We start from the raw sequence: 17,982 nt of genomic DNA on the forward strand, positions 1-17,982 counted from the left end.
TGACAGAAAGCAGCACCTTCTTTTTCTTATACATGCATATCATAAAAATTACTTTGCTGCTACCTGTGTGGGCAGCGAGCCTGTTGTATGTTGTTTAAATAATCTAGCAGCTTACTTCCACAGAAAAGTCTTCTCAAATAGTTTTCACTACTAAACATCTGCTGGAGCTGTTTCTTATGCCAAACAAATGTCACATCGAGAAGGTCACTCACATTGTGCTAACATCTTAAAAAGTCATTCTTCCTTTGTTTGGCTTGATGCTCTAATATTTAGAGACGGTTTGAAGTTTTCTACATTATTAGCAAGCAGCTTGTTCGGAACTACAGAATGAAGGTTATATTGAAGGTATCCTTTTTCTTTCAGATGAAGTTCATGTGCAGTACTCCAAAGCAATCTAAGAAGCTCAGTTCTCATTAATCTAAGTTTTGAGTCTGAAAATACAGTATCAAAAGGCTTGGCTCCATTGCCTGTGCTGTTTAATTTCTCTCTCTCTCTCTCTTTTTCTCTCTGTGTCCACTTTCCTCCTCCCCATTTTATCTTTGTAGCCATAATATATAGCTTTTTAATGTTTCTGTGTTTGGGTAACAAGATGAACTATGCACAATGAGGTACAGAATAGAAAGTTATCTGTATTTCAGATTCCAACTCTTTTGTAAATTTTCCGTGTTATGGTCTGTTCTTCACCATTTTGCATTACACACCAACAGAAGGAAAATAAAGATCACTAAGTACAGGTCTGTGAAACTTGCACACCATTTTTATAGCAAGACTGAATACCTGCTTATAGAAATTACTCACTGTTAAGACAACGCAAATGATCTGTCATAGAGTAATTTGGCTCTCCATGTTGTAGAGATGGCTGTGTTTACGGCCAGACGCTCTGGAGACTGCACTGGGTTTTTGACAGGGTATTTTGAGAAGGGTATGGGTCAGTACACTAGAGAAATAAGAATCAGAGAGCAAGACAGATCGCTTTCTAGTGAGGCGGTGGACAGCAACATTGCAGATTCATCCAGCTTTGTGGATAAAACTAGCAGAATTTAGCTAATCCTCACACACAGGAGCAGTGCTGTTACAATTGCTCAGTCAGCCATTCTGGGGTGAATCTGGATCATTTGGGTTTTAAGACTATTATGATGGCTTTGTATTTCACTAAGCAGACTATTACATGTTTAATTCAGAAAGACAGTGAATTCTTAAACGTGGATTCTAAGTTTACTGTGCAGAAGAAAACAGTGGACAGTTCAGACCACTGTGGATATCATCACTCACCATGTATCAGGACAAAAGTTAGTTTTTCTAGCAACAGATATATAGAATACAGCATTTCCACACACTTTGGGAGCAGTTACAAGAAAACACGCTTCCGGGAAGAATAAATAGTCTTTATGCCACTTGTCTTCTGCCCTTCAACTCCCCTATCCTACCTTAGATAAAGAAAACTGAAAATTAGCTGACCTTTTATATGCCTGAAATTAAATTTCTGTATTTTACTATACTACCCTAACATACTCATTGTTTTGTTCACAAATTCTTTATGCCTTCAAACTGCACATCCATATCATTATTTTCTAATCAGTGGATTACTGCATTTTGTAGTTCACTGCTTTGAGAATAAGCATTTTTAGTTACCTTTTATGGTTAGTGCACAACACCAGAACAGCTCTTATAAGGAACAAAGCAAAAGGGACATTGCTGAAGAGAAAGAAAACTTCTTAAGACTCACCTGTATTTTAGAGCTTTCAAGCAAAATACTGCAATTCTTACAAATGTAATCAGGATTCAGGTGAAAATAACACAGTATATTTTTATAAGAATAAGGCACAGAATAGGAAGAATAGCCTTAAATTTATTTTGATTAATAGCATTGCTTCTTGCCATCACTGCAAAACTGCCTCTGTCCAACTTACAAGTTATTTTTACAATAAGACAGCTACATTTGTGTCTTCCTGAAAATTCACTTTTGAATAGTTGCTTTGCCTTCCTCATGTTTTGCCTTGAAATTGATTTGAACATGGTGGGAGGATGCAAGAGGAATTCTTGCAACAGAGATAACTGATCATAAGGCAACTGCACCTAGTCCAAAGACCCATATCGCACTGCATCCTGCTTTTAACAGTGAAAAAAAGCAAGTCCCTAAGGGACAGTATAAATGCAGAACAGGCATATATGATGATGCTTTTGAGCACTCTTACTGCAACTGAGTCCCCAGCTATTTGCAGCTGGGGGATCTCCTGAGCTAGAGCAGTTTCTATGTGTTTAACATCCTTCCAACGATTGCTCTTCCACAAACTTGTACAGCCTCCTGTACAACAGCTCTGCTGGACTTACAGCTGAGAGTTTCACAAATGAATATAAAGCAATTTTCAAGCCAGAAATCTATGGAAAGAGCAGAGGCATGGCCTCACGAGTAAATGAGAAACCTGTAGCCTCACGAAGGAACTTGAGGGAAAAAAGTGTTTATCCTGCTGAAACATCTGGGTGATCGACACCGACTCTTGAGCAGCTAAGCTGTGAGGGCCCGCTGCTAGCAACTTTATCCATTATGGAAGATGTACTAGGAAAGAAAGAGTCAAAGCTGCCATCTTCTGTGGCCAGGGAAAACAGCCTCACAAATCCCAAACAAGTCTCAAATTTTCAGACCCAAACAAGGCATCCTGATGCACATAGTCACACCTGGTTCATCACCTGGGAGAAAGGGCATTCAAACAAGAGTGGACAAACCAGCAAGTGACCCTGCGGATTCCACAGCTCAGCTGTGGCATTCTGAATGCTTGCAAAACATTTGTGTCCAAACCTTTAACAAGCCTGCTTTTTGCACACATCCCAGATTATTTTACTCACCTGCACATGCCCAAATCATGAGCAGACCAGAAATTCCCTCTTCAGACCGTGGGCTCAGCCTGCTGAACGCCACCAGTGATAGCATGCTCACGCCCACAGAAAGGGAACCAGCTTGAAACTCCAGTAAGGCAAAGGGGTTTTAATATCACATATATAGGATGTCAATTATCCCTATCCACATTCAAATGTCCAAAGCATTAGTCCTGTTTTTCTGCTTCTCTGAGACACAGTTGAAGTTTAACTGATATAATTCAGAGGGTTTGGTTTTTAAATCTTTCTGCAAAGTCTGACCTCTTTTAATGACCCTCAATAATATTGCTTCATTTCATATATGTTAACACCTTTTTATTTCAAAACTGGTACATACTTTTAAGCTACTTCTTAAAAGATTAATCATTATTGGCAGTAAATTCCAGGGCATTTTTTCCAGTCTTTCTGGTCTGTCAGCCATAAAAAAAATTGTAAATTATAAAGATGTGTGTAGGGATCACCCTTGGCTATATAGGTTCTCACATGAGATCAAAGACTGTAGTATCTTATGGTAACAGCACCATGGGGCCACATACTGTTCTAGAAGACATGTATCAATGTGATGTCTAAGTTAATCTGCCCTTTATGCCAAACTCCTACTGACATTGAAGAGTTCTGCATACGCAGAAAGAGTAGATGGAATATAATACAAAAATAAAGTGGCAGCATCAACTGAAGTTCCTTGTTCTCCTGAGTTTGTCAAGGCTTTGTTACTTGGCAGCTTTTCATACAATATTTATTATGGCTGCAATTTTTCCCCATTAACATGTTTTAATCTGGGAAAAATGTCATATTTTTCTACTTTAAATATACGAAGTCTGACATTTTTTGTGAGCTCATCTTTAGTAGATCGCTTTTTGTTCTAACCTCAGAGGAGTGGGGAAAAGATGCTTCTCCTCTCTTCTTACTTCTTTTTCCTTTGAAGTCTATATATTCCCTGTGTTTTGGGTTTGTGTGGTATACGGATTCTTTTAATCTGGGAAAAATGTCATATTTTTCTACTTTAAATATACGAAGTCTGACATTTTTTGTGAGCTCATCTTTAGTAGATCGCTTTTTGTTCTAACCTCAGAGGAGTGGGGAAAAGATGCTTCTCCTCTCTTCTTACTTCTTTTTCCTTTGAAGTCTATATATTCCCTGTGTTTTGGGTTTGTGTGGTATACGGATTCTCACAATAGAGTGGAGCTTCAGGCCTTAAGCTATTATTGCTCAAACTACAAGTGGATAGAAAACTTCTTTGCTAATATCAAAGACAGAACAAGTCATATATCAAAGAAATGGGTCAGAGCTGACTCCTTGGGCAGCCTAGATTCTCTCTGGTGCATCAGCATTTCAAATTAGCAGGTGCACATGTGCAGTGTATACAACAAATTGGATAATCTACTGCTTGATAGCTCAAAAACATTAGCATTCAGTCAGATGGTACTTTATCACTTACTCCACTATAGATGATGTACGTCGTGAGCAGCATGGGGGGAAAAAAAAATCTTCACAAGAATTCTTTTAGAACTCACCAAAAGGCAGTTTCTTCAAGCTAGTATTTCTTTTTTTCTTTTTTTTTCTTAAATAGTCAACTCATACAAACTGAAATTTGTATCTGCTCATCTAGAGCTCATGCCATGCATCAGAAGTGAAAGCATAATTTTCATCCTTCTACATGAACTGAATTATTGTTGTTATCCAGTTTTCCAGATGTGAAAATCTGTCATCTCTGTCAATGTCTGTGTATCTAAATTTGTATTTCAGCAGTCTGGCTTACAGGTCTGAAACCATGCTGTGCATCTAAAAGGAAAAGGTAATTTCTTTCCCTCCTACGAGGAATGTCCCATTGTTACAATTCAATTTTTCTTTCAGAATTGGTCACTATTATTTTTTAATTAGGCATGTAATGCATCTAATATCCTTCATAGCCTTGAATTCCTTACTTAATTTGTATTCTTAAAGTTCAGAAATACCAGTTGTCCATTTAAATAGCTGGGGAGATCATTCATAAGATAAATTTTTCTCCATGTTGACAGGCTAGTTTCCCAAATCATGAAGGGTCTTTTAAAGGTAACATTTACATTCACATCACAAACATTCCATGTGAGAATCGTGTTATGAATAAACAGATAATATTGCAAAATAAATATGGCAAGTTCTGATTTCAATGTCTTTAAAGTGAAAGCTTTTTACCTACATTTAATGTCTTGATGAATCTGTAAGACAGCAGTCTTTTACCATTAGTAGATCAGATTCAACAATATATGTGTTGTTTTCAGCATCTTTTCCCCTCCAAACATTGTTTAATCACAGTGAAAACTCATTCACTGAGCTGCTTATCCATGGTACTTAGAAAGCAAATTCAACTTAATATGCATTTTTGAAGCTAAATAACTATCCCAATGGCTTACCTAGAGATCTGAACAAAAGTGATGCTTTGTCTTACGGAAAGCAGAAGACATCCCTGACAGAATACAGAGTGCCTCACAGGAGAATGCCTGAGTACTTCAAAACATATATCCGTAATCTAACTCTAGATCCTGATGATGTTACAGCAAGCCAAGCCACTTCCATGTAGCACATCTTTTCTTGTTAGTGCCCATGGCCTTTTCCAAAGCAAAGCAGTGTGTCAGCAGCTGCATGAAAACAGCTGAGAGACATAATTAAAAATTCATAGAAATCTCTCTGCTGATGGCATGGTGAGAATTAGTCAACAATTCTGCTAGTACAAGCGCTGTCCCATGTTCAGCTGTCAACCAGACTGAACAGGGGTCTGGACATTATAAGCATTCTCACCATTTGGTCACCACCACTTTCCTCCATAATATTTTCTACCACCATGAAGTTCAGTGTCGGCCTCCAGCTGGCAGAATACTCAATATTAACAGGCAACTCCTCATCTTCAATCACTGAGTATATCTGCCACAGCACCATGAGACAAGAAGGAAGAGGTTAAGAGGCACATTAATTCCAGTTCCTGGTAAGAGATTACACTTCAATACTGAATGTTGATTTTGAGCACTGTGTTTCTTTACCAGGAAGGATGAGAATTCGCAGAAATTATCACTACTGGGAGTTTACATCCGGAGAATTTACCAGCTACCTATGAATCTCTGCTAAAATAATTTTAACTGAAGAAATGTAAAACTTGTAACTATATGAAATCTCATTTATCCACATTCTGGCACATGTAGAGCTCTTGGACCATTCACTGTTGTCTCTTCAGAAAAATCTGCATATGGTGCTACCTAGAACTGTACTAGATGATATTTGGACATGTACCTGAGCCCTCCTCCCCCATTCAGTGGCTTCCATATCACAAAGATCTACATGATGATGAAAATAAAGTATGAAGATATAGAACAAGAGCAGCATGGAGTCTAAAATTAAATCTACACTGCACAAGGAATTTGCTTGTCTTCTGCACCAGACTGCAGATCACACCTATTGGACAATTACTGTAGCTGCCAGTTGTGGAAACTGCAGTGCCACCTGACACACAATTTTCATCCAATATATTATAAACGTTATAAATATTTCACTATATAGGCAACATGAGGCAGCAAATATATCACCAACTTGACTGCTACAGGATTTTGCCACAATTCATGAGGCGAAAAAGTTGTGGGTTTTTTGTTTTGTTTTCTTTAAGGAATGCAGCTAGTTTTGCTATCCTGCTGTAACAGTCACCCTGGCTTCTATTCCAGCAGCCCTTCTGCCAAAGTGGAGGGCACTAGATGGCTTTTTGCAAATCTTCTTAGGTCAAGTGTGTGCAGGAATCATACAGATCCTTCTGCAAGCAAAGAAGGATCATGATTTTGTTGATCAGGAAGGAATTGGGGGAATCTTTCCCTCTTTCAGACTACCTTGCTTTGACCTTAGCTACTTCCCTCTCTTACATTTTAGTCCCAGAAATAGCTGTGTCAACTTCATTTGATTTCCTTCCAGTGCCAGGCTCTCCTTTATGCCATTTCTGAATTTTATCACACTTTATATGGAGCTGATGATGTAGAAAGAACACAGTGGAAATGGTTTCCCCATTTAGGCAGTTACTATTCACAGGGGATAGAGAAGTTAATGCTATTTTACACCAGTACTGGTAGACTCGACCCTCAACAGCTCTCCTGGGGCTAACAACAACATGCCAGTTAGATAAAATCTAACTAAATTTCACTTCACAGTTGCACCAATATAGACAGAAAAGCCTTTACATGATGAGCCAACATATTTCTTTTTACAATCATCAAATTCCTAAGAATAGGCCTGTGCCATCTAGTGGGCAGAGAACTTGCCTGGGGTTTAAAGCAAATTTCCCAGAAGTCCCACTGTTGTGCTGAGAGGGTTGGTTCTGTGTCTCCCCTCTCCAGCCCTGAATTATTTCTCTATGTAAAGGATGAGTTCAGATAGAATAGGGCTACCTCCAAGGACATCTATATACAGAATGTCTCACAGCAACTTGTTCTGGATGCTCTGGAACTGAAAACAGATTAGTTTAATAAGTGGAAGTCTAGTTCTTGATAGATTTACAAATGAGAAGTTTCTGAAACTTCAGCACCTCATGAAGGAATGAAGAGCTAATGCCTACTACTACTTTTTTGGGAAGTGTGTAGTTTTGCTTGAATTAACTTCTGATTCTATATCTCACACCATATATATATATATATGTTGCAAACTTAAAGTTTGCAACTTGGCAAAGTCTTTGAAAATTGCAGGATTTCTGTTTGAGAGGCAGCGAGAGTATTTTACAGACATATGCCAAACACGTTTCCTCACTCTGGAGTGTTTTTGTCTAGGGGGAGCAAGGAAAATGAATTGGCAATCTTCATTCATAGTGGACAGTTAGTCACTTGACAAGGAGTCATCCTAAATTGACCCTCAGGTAGGAAATATAAAGAGTTGTTAGAATTCTGTGCCAGCACCCATTTTAAAAAATGTACTGCTATCATTATTTGCATTAGAGTATTACCCAGAGGCCATAATTGAAGCACTGTCTCATTGTGCAGGATAAATACTACACAACTCTGCTGGTTTGAGTACCACATAGCACATCAATTTTTTTAGTGCCACAATAACTTGGCTTTTTCTTAGTCCGATATTAATGCTTTAAAAATGTCAGTTTCTGTCAATTTAAGACCTGACACAAAAGCTTTAGCTGTTCCTCTAAAGAAAGCCAAACAGGCAAAATTACAAACCTGAAGTCTATATTTATTGTGTGATTTCATAAGACAAAGAGAAATATTTGTTTTCAGCTGCTGTTCTGGTTACTGGCATGTTACCAGAGCAAATGTAAATACTAGTATAAAATCCAGTTTTGATGGAATACACTTCATCCCTACTTTGAGCAGCAAAGATAGCACAAAAGTATAGCATTCATGTCCAGAATATTCTTTTGCCTTAGGAACAAACGTGAGTTACAAGACACGTTTAGGATGAAACTAACTTCTGGAGCTGAAAAGTGCTGTTTGCCCTCCAGAGGAACTTAGTTCCTCCCTCCAAAGAAACAGCTGCCACACTAAACCATTGGAGTTCAGGACCGTTAAGCTGTAACAACTGGATTTCAGTTGGTCTTTAGCTCTGCTTTTGATACAACATGATTCTGTTTACGCGTCAGCTCCCTCATTCATGAAATGGGATCTCTTACACTGATTTAGGGTTATAGCAGATCTTCTCATTTGCAGAGACTAATAGTTACCAAACATCCATCAAGCCACTGTAACTGACAAATTGTGCATCCTTGGTGTGCAGCACAGCCTGCAGCAGCCCAATTTCAGGCTGAAAAATACGACTAATTATTTCCATTGTCTCAGACTAGGAGTAACCACGTAGGCAGACACCACTAAGCAACTGGTGGGCAAGCATTTTTCATGTTGCAGCAACAGAAGTCCTTCTCTGATTCCTTCCCATCCTCACTGGGTGGACTTCATTCACACCCGTGCAAGTGAGAGCAGGATGGAGCCACGCAAAATACTTCCTATGGAAACACTATGTGAAGAGAAAAAACAGCTGAATGACACTGGAGAATAGCATCTCTTAAGAAGCACCTGCAACTTATTGACTCCAAATCTGGGAATTCGGCAGCTGATTCTTGAGCCGGGCTAAAGCTGCTACAAGACGACAGACATTTAGGCTACAGTTCACAATAGGTAGTCTTTGGTGACAGCTCTCCGTAGTGACAGTATTTCCTTACATTTCCTCCACACTCCTGTTATTGCTTGCTCTTCTTCCTCCTTTACTTGTGCCAGCACAGGCACTTAGCCTGCTGAGTCAAGGAACTGATCTGGCTTAAATAAAATCTGATCAACAGAAAAGTGGGACTACTGAGAAGGCAACATATAAAAGAGCAGGAGGAGGAATACTCTCAACTAGTGTTGCAAACAAAGGTACACCGTCCTTGAGACCACAGCCTTTGTGAATCAAAGCAGAATTTGGGACAATTTTTTTTGTGTCTGTGTAAGATTCAGACATCAAAGTAGAGCTTGATGTAATAGAGCACCAGCAATAGAACAGAACTGGTATCTGAAGACAAAGCATGAGGAAAAAAAAAAAACAAACAAACCAAACTTGCCAACACTGCCAGGAAGCAATGAAAGCTTCAGGAGTTTGATCAAGGGGTACCCCAAAATTGTAGAGGGTGGCTCTTTCTCCTGATTTAAGATCTAGACCACGCTGGCATGGCTGGAGAAGCTACTATCACATGTGGCCAAATCAGGTGGTAAAAACAGGGATACAGTGCTTGCAGTTTATCTCTGGGAACATGATCCAATTATGGGTCACTTACACCAAAAGCAAAACAGGCTATAACCTAATTACCAAGAAGATAGATTATGGGGAAAAGGGAGTGAGGCTATCATGCAGGAGGAAAAAGTCCACAAACCTGAAAGAGTACACAACACCAGAAATTCAAAACAAAGTGACTAGCTAGGCTCCTCACCCCCAACTACCTACCACAGCATTTATTCCTCAAATGAATAGATTCAGTTAACCAGGCCAAGTGAGGTAACTTGCAACAAGGCTATCTTCTTGTACTACCTAAGACTGTCATAGACCTGTTCAGTATATACAGAGACTCAAATACAATTCAAACAGCATAACATGCTAAGAAGAACCCGAAACAAAAATCGGAATTATTGAAACAGAAAACCCAGCCAATCACCATGACTGCCTCAATACATAAAATGAAGAAACTCCTACTTAGTGTCAGGTGTTGCTTTCTGCCTCTTTCTGGTATCATCCATAGAAAGAAAGGAGGGCAGAATGCAATAGTCTCCAAAGATGGACAGTTTACCAATGAAGATATTCTGGCACTTCATTAGCTCTGTGTGGGATGCAAGTATCAAATTTCTTTCCTATCGTCAGCCACATAGCTTTATTTAGCTGAACTAGGTAGTGTTTGTCTGTGGAACCAACTATGTCCAGTCAGGTCCAGAGTTTAAAAAAAAAATGTCCCAGTCATTTATGCCAAAATACTTCCAAGGAAAATAGCCCCCCCAAAAAAGGGAAAGTGACAGTCATTTATCTCTACTACCTGTTTATTAGGGCATTACTTTAAAACATCTGCAAGTCACAGTACTACCTAATGGCACCGAACAGGACCATCTCCCAAAACAATACCCATACAGCATTTGTCTTGCACAGGACTCAGCAGTCTGGTAACTCTAGTAATATACTGTGCATGTGAATAGCACATGGAGAGCGGAGAGGGGCATACGTGGACCTGTGGTGAGGGGAACAGGTGGTTCACAATGCTCATGATATGGGGAAAGACAACTGCAGGGAAAGAGCCTTACTGCTCTGCAAACATCAAGTTGTCTTCATTTGTACAGACTTGCTCAGTGTCAGTAATTTACCAAGTTCCCCTCTGGAAGGAGAAGAGGCAGAAGACAAGGGGTCACTTCAGACATTAGCTTGCTTTATACCTCACTAACTGCATCACATGGCTGGAAGCTAAAGAATATTGCATGAATCTTGGCACTGAATGTAGGCTGTGGATTTGAACAGCGCAAAAATAAGGACTTATGATATCATAGCTAAAAGACAACACATCATATAACACTAGGATGGTCTCTGTGTCTCTTTACCACCCAGGATATTGGATAATCTCAACCCTATTCCAATGCACTCTTAGAGTAGATAGAGTCACACCATCAGAAGCCTTGCACATACATTTTTAAATAAATGCACAAACAGATGAAATCTGACTGTAACAAACTACATATATTCAGACATCACATAAATATCAGCTGTTATTTTCTCTTATAAATGCAATTGCCAATGTGTAATAAATAAAAGAACAAACCAACACTCTACCCTGCCAGGCAAGAAACAGCCAAGACAAGAACTCATCACTACAGTTTTATCCTGCTGCCACTGCCGAGCTTCACTCAAAATTTGCCAGGCATAAGCTTCAGGTTTAAAATAACAGTGACTGCAAATTGGAATATAAGGCAAAGCCAAGAAACTTTCATTCTTGCAAACTAACTGCACCGAGTTTAAAGTACTCACATAGGGCAGAGTTTTGGGGTTCTTTTAAAGAGATTTTCAGTTTTCAGTTTAGAAATAAAAGATGAAGTTTGGTGGTTTTGTTTGTTTTTTTCTTTTTTAAACTTTGGCTACAATCTATTTTTCAACTTCTCTGCTCCTCATGGTTACGTGTACACAACAAAAAATTCTTCTAGTGTTCCTTGACTGGAAAAAACATAACATCATTCATAGCACCATTCCTTACAGTCAAGTACCTAGTTGAAAACCCAGATCCAGCCTCCAAAAGGTAGCTGCAAAAGGGAGCAATCCCTAGAAAGAAGTTCCAACTGTCAAGTTAACTTGGCTGCTAGCTGGAGGATTATTAGAAAACAAAGCTGTCCTGTGATTCCCCCTTCTGCAAAACAGAAAGAAGGGCTGGGTCAGGGGGAAGTCTATGAAAACCAGTTGTTGGGTTGTTGTTTTTTTAAAAAAAAAAAATCAGAGTTCTTAAGCTATTAGCAGCTGAACACTTGAAGGGAGTATGCAGCTGTTTTGATTAATGATTGAATTTTAAATATTTATGATGGATGAAGTATGTATCTGGAAATGATTGGGGGTACTGCTGTTTGTCATATGCTTCTCACCAGGACTCTACTGAAAATGAGATAATATCACAACAGGTTTTAATTCCACGATAAAATATGGTAAGAAATTGTAGAGACAGAAATACCGTGGGGAAAAAAAATAAATCTAAGCAGATAAAAGCTGATTCAAGACTATTTTCAGAATATTTTGCAATGAGCTTTTTTTTCCCCCATTAAAAACAATTTTCTGATGACTTGGTATTTAAAGTACTCTTGAATCAACTTTTCAAATGCATTTTAGCATTCAGTAGGAATTTGCATCACCTGTGTTCCACCTGAAGTGTTTCAGGCAAGGATAAACAAAAACTGGGTGATATTAGTAACCACTACAGTACCTGCAAAGAAATGATGGCCAGATTGCCTCTGATTAAGTTGTTAAAGCTTGTCACTGCCTATCCAGACTGACACCATAGGTATGGACCTTGCTAGAGGGCAGGGCTTGGGGATCTGGAATTTTTAGTCTTTCTTCTTCAGCAAGGAGGATAGGGGAGGGGAAGATCCCAAGCAGACCAACTCCATGTTCTTCCTCTCCATTCCCTTTTCCCCCAAGGTAGGATGGTAGCAGAGGTAAAAATAGTGTCCTCATCTTCTCTCCTTTTGAGCTGCCATAAGGAAAAACATGCATTGAAATTCTTTAATCTTCCATCCAGCATTTGGAGAATTTTATACTGCCACAACGTTGTTGGGGTTTTTTTTAGGACAGTTGATGGCTTAAAGAATATCCCCTGGGAAGATCCTGTCACCTGGTAGATTTGGGCATGGGAAGAGATCATAGCTTCCCTAGGGACCATACTGTACAATGAGATAGGCCCTCATAGTTAATGCAGTTCAGAGCTCAGTTTGTGCCTCCTGCTGGTAGAGAGGCACAGTGTGAGTGCCTGCTTCTAAACAGCAACACTAGACAAATAGAAAAAAAACAACCACCAAAAAACCAGAGAAAGCTGACTGCTCACCAAGACCTAGAGATTTAAACCTGGAGGTGAGAATTAACAGTGACGCATCAGCAATGGAAAACACTGTTGGATGCTGTGGCATTGTATCCCTGCTAGTTAAAGCACTTTAAATATGCTGCAGTCTTTACATTAAATGATAGTGATGTATCCAAGATTCTTAGAAGTCTGATTAGGGTGATGCATAGTTGAAAGATTAAAAAAAAAAATCAAAAACCGGCTATGTATGAGATACAATTCATAAAGGATGTAAAATACCTGTACCTCATATTTTTGTTGCACTTCTTTTGGAAAATGCAAATGCACAAGAGAGAGTTGCACAGAAAATGCTACATATAATCTATACACATTTAGCTCTAGTATAATGTGAGGAAATTATTTTTTTTTAATGAAAAAATACAGGAGCCCATGATTTTTCATGGTCCTTTGTGTTTTGTTAAATAGTTATGAAGTAACCTAAAGAACTAGTTTGTAGCTTTCTGCAGCAATATTTTCATATCAAATGAGCACATTTTGCTTCAGTCTCTAAAGACACATCTCCAGATGTATTGGTGGGCAAGTATATTGCAGATTATAGTAATGTACATTATTGATCCGTAGCAAAAACTTTGTGAGTGGAATTTAAATTCCAAGATGGTTTGACTATATCTTTTTTATTTTAGACATCTTCACCAGGGCTGAAATTGTTTATCATATACTTCAGCCTAAGGCAAAATTTTAGACCTGAGCTAGGATCCATTAAAACACAAGTTTGTAAGGCAGGTCTGGACACAACAAGGAATAATATGCCACTGCAACCAGAGTATTTCTCTACTCACGATGACAACTACTAAAATCCTTCAGATATTTATCAGCTCCTGATGCTTACTTTTTGAAAAGTCTCGATAATTCCTTCCTATACTTGGCAATATTCAGAGATTATTTTCTGCTGCCACAAGAAATATTTAGGATGAAAATATTCTTCCATTGGCACCTTTCTGTGTGGTATTAAGACTAGGAATGTATTTATATTTAGGTTTCACCCAAGAGAAAAAGATTCTTGTATAATTCAGTACTACACTTAGAGAGGAAAAAACCTCTAGGCCATAATATGTAGTTAATATTCAGAATTAAGTCAGTTTATTATGCATCAACTGGTAGGTCAAACTCAGCTTTGTGTGCTGTAATTTATAATACAGCTTTATGCCCAAAGCAGTATGGAAGCCCTGAAGCAACACTGTGAATTATTACCACTGAATCTGAACACTACCTACCAAAATTTATATGATTTCTTATATTTCTATTGCATGCAGGCTATAAACGTGATGTCAGATAGCTCTATGCTGCAAGGACATCTAAATAAAATATCAGTTTCATGACCAGCGTCAGCATTTGGTAGTCTACTTCCTGCAGTCTTTGTAAGTGGTAGTCCAGCTGCTTCAGCTGATTTAACTAATTCTGTAAAAGTAATAAGGAGCTTTATAACTTTCTAAGAACTAACAGATTTTTCTTCCCTAATGGCATAGCAAATAAAACTGCACAGCAATTTGGTAACATTATAGTTTTGCCCAGGCTCAGACTTTATATTTCTATTTTATATCTAGTGATCTACATGGGCAAGGCACAAAGCAATATGCTCCTGGAAATTCTCAGGAGCTAAAGCTGATCTACCCTACTCTCTTCTGCTTCCACACTTGGGCTTCTTCCTGCTCCAAAGCGAACAGACACCCCATTGTCTAGGGGTAAAGCTGGGCTGCCTTTGTAGTGCCATCACTATGGAGGCTTTGCTTCTGAATAGTTTAAGCTATCCTATACATGATAAAGGAGAACGGTGGAAATGGACAACATTGAAGCAGTCAAACCAGTTACAGTCTCTTCAAATGCTGGGGAAATGAACTCCTTCCCTCACATTTATCCAGACAGTAGTCTAGAGACAAGATAAGATGTAAAACATACAGCGCCTTTGCCACCCCTGAAAACCAGACATGTTTTCATCTTCATTGTTTTAAAAGATAAGTGAGCTTAAGATCTGGGATCATTAGGCCAAACGTGTGTCAGAATTATCCCCCTGAAGGGTATTTTCAGCCATGATGAGTGGCATGAGCAGAGATAGAATAAAGTTTCCATGTTAAAACTGTTAAATTTTATTTTTCCTCGCTCTCCTTCCATCACTGAGAGCTCTACCCACAACAGGTGCATTAGCAGTAAGTTTGCCAGCTCAGGCTTGGTAGCCACTTTTGTACATTCCTGCTAATACTCTTCAAGTAATATGTGGCCCTATGAAGAAATAAATTTTAAAAATAAAAAACCTCTATAATCAAACCCCATCAACATTGGCTAATTAATTTCGAGTATTTTGATGTTGCTTCTCACCATAGTGTAGCACATCTCTCTTAACTCACAAAGAGCCTTATTTATACATTCCTTGGAGCAGTTTTTCACTGGTGTATCCCTATGACTACATTATAATGGATTTATACATCCTCCTGACTTACACCTCTTTGAGAGATCAGAACTAGTCCCAAGAGGTTTAAGCCTCACCTAAATTAGTTCCCAACGTGAAAGAATCTGCAAATAAACTAATTAGAGATTAATTGGCTAATACATATAGATAAGTTAATTAGGGATTAATTAGTGTTTATATAGCGTGGTCCTTAGAAGATGTAAATTGCTCTTAAAGTACTAAGTATTATATATCAATTTCTATGGCTGTCTGACAGTTCTTAGTTGCTGTATATATAACTGTACTTGCTCTTGTATCTACCAGCTTACACATCTCCACACAATTCCTTCTGTATAGTTTGTCATTATGAATTCGATCTTCTCATCTTGCAAAAGAATTAACTGGAGAAAAACAAAAAAAAAAATCAAATCACAGTGCACTATTGAAATGCATACACCTCCAGAGAGGAAAAAGAAATGTCCTCTTCTGTTGTGCAGAAAGGGGGACGTAAACCTGGGAAGTCATGCTGAGCTCTAAGTTGGGTGGTTTCACAAATCCCCGTGTGACCCTGGAGCAAACAAGGTCTCTCCAGAATTTGGATCCAGATGCTTCTTCACAAGCTCTTCTTCTTTAACCTGTCAACCTTCCTGAGGTATAGGCAGGATTCACAGGAACGTACATAAGCAAGAGTGTGCCGGTACAACCTAGTAATATTCCTATTCTACCCACCTATAACTTCCCCACCTGGTTTCAACTGATAAGAATTTTATTTTCCTGGATCAATCTAACTCCATCCAAGAGCTGCTGTAATTCCTCAAAGACTGTATTCTATGGGCTATGGAAAATTTCTTATGTTGTTAATATACTTCTATTTATGAAATGTATTATGAACTTTATTTTATCAAAGTTTTCAATCCCAAGCGTATATATTCCTACATATTTTCCCCAGTTCTGAACCGGTTACTAATTTTAAGTAATTCGTCAACGAATGGGGGGCTATAACTGAGTCTTGAGTCAGCCCTAGAGAGGGAAAATTTGAACTGCAAGCTTTTCATGGTGAAGTTTTCAGAAGTCCTGTATGCTAATTTGCACTCTAAACCTGATACTTCTTTTACAAATATTAATAATACAGGCTGAGCACAAAGCTAGTGAAAATTAACCAACTAATGCAAAACTCGTAACACAATTGACTTTTAGGATAACTGTTCAATTTTACAGATTACTCTGCTGATGTGCATACAGGTAGAGCCTCAGCGACAGAACAAAGCCATAAGTTACAGGTCAGTAAAACTGAGCAGAGTCCAGACATACAAATCCTACAGAAACATTCATCAAAGCTGATACTTGAAGACCACAGAGGATAGAATCAGGACTAGTCTGCTGAGAAAAAGGAAAAACCTTGTGGTAAATTTGTGCCCTGGGAAGAAAGGGGGGTAGATTTAGACTAGATATAAGGAAGAAATCTTTTACACTGAGGGTGGTGAGACACTGGCCCAGGTTGCCCAGAGAGGTGGTGGATGCCCCATCCCTGGAAACATTCCAGGTCAGGTTGGACAGGGCTCTGAGCAACCTGCTCTAGTTGAAGATGTCCCTGCCCACGGCAGGGGGGTTGGACTAGATGACCTTTAGAGGTCCCTTCCAACCCAAACGATTCTATGATTCTATGATCTTGGCTCTGATCAGTATTGGCAGAGTCAGTAACCCAAAAATGAACAAGTCTTCAAAGTGAATGTTTGAGCAGAAGGACAATTATTGCAGGACTGAACATTAGCCAGGAAAGGCTTTTCTTGCACACGGATCCACATAGCACCAGCCAAATGAGATGTATACGAAGTCCCCTGTTGTTTCCAGCTACATGCACACATCCCACATGCTAGCAAAGTAATCAGAAAAAACCTTTCACATAACTCACGTAAATCGAGCTCCTCAGTCACGCTTCTGAACCTTCTTCTGGCTGTAACGGAGAGCTTCTGCCACAGCATGCTACTTGTAAGCACCTCTGGGAACGATGAATTGGACCAATAATTCTTTTCAGGTGGCTTCAGCTTAGCAGATTTAAATGGCATTTTATTCTCTTGGCAAATAATGGGACTTGTTATGAAACTACCCACAAGACAGTTTGAACAACTACAACAATGACGCAGTTTTCTTTTTTCTTAAGGTTTGACTGCACAATCCAAATACTGTCGTTAGCAGGCAAATCCACAAACTGTGAAGACCTTTTTTAATGCAATACACAAAGTTCTCAATTTATCTCCGTCTTTGGTCTTCATAAGAAGAGTTCTACCTTATATTGCCATACTGGGACAGACAACAGACACTTGAAAACAAAACCTCTGTAATAAAAATATTTAAAGGTCTAGGTTTGCTAGAAAAAATTATGTTCAGCTAACAAACTTCTTCAAGACAGCACAATAAAACTAGTTAGCTAAAGAAGTTTGTTGAATTTTCAAGGATGTACTAACAAAAATAAAAGAATCGAGAACAGTCCTGCATTATTTTGGATACCAAGAGTTAACAACCCACACACGATTTAAACCATACAAGATTTCAAATACAGGAAGTAACACGAATGAATACCAGGACAATAACACCACCTCTAATACCACTTACATACATACTGCATAACAGCATTTACCAGCTGTTTAAC

This window comes from Aptenodytes forsteri, unplaced genomic scaffold, assembly GCF_000699145.1.
Source record: "Aptenodytes forsteri isolate BGI_AS27 unplaced genomic scaffold, ASM69914v1 Scaffold239, whole genome shotgun sequence".
In the NCBI taxonomy this organism is placed as follows: Eukaryota; Metazoa; Chordata; class Aves; order Sphenisciformes; family Spheniscidae; genus Aptenodytes; species Aptenodytes forsteri.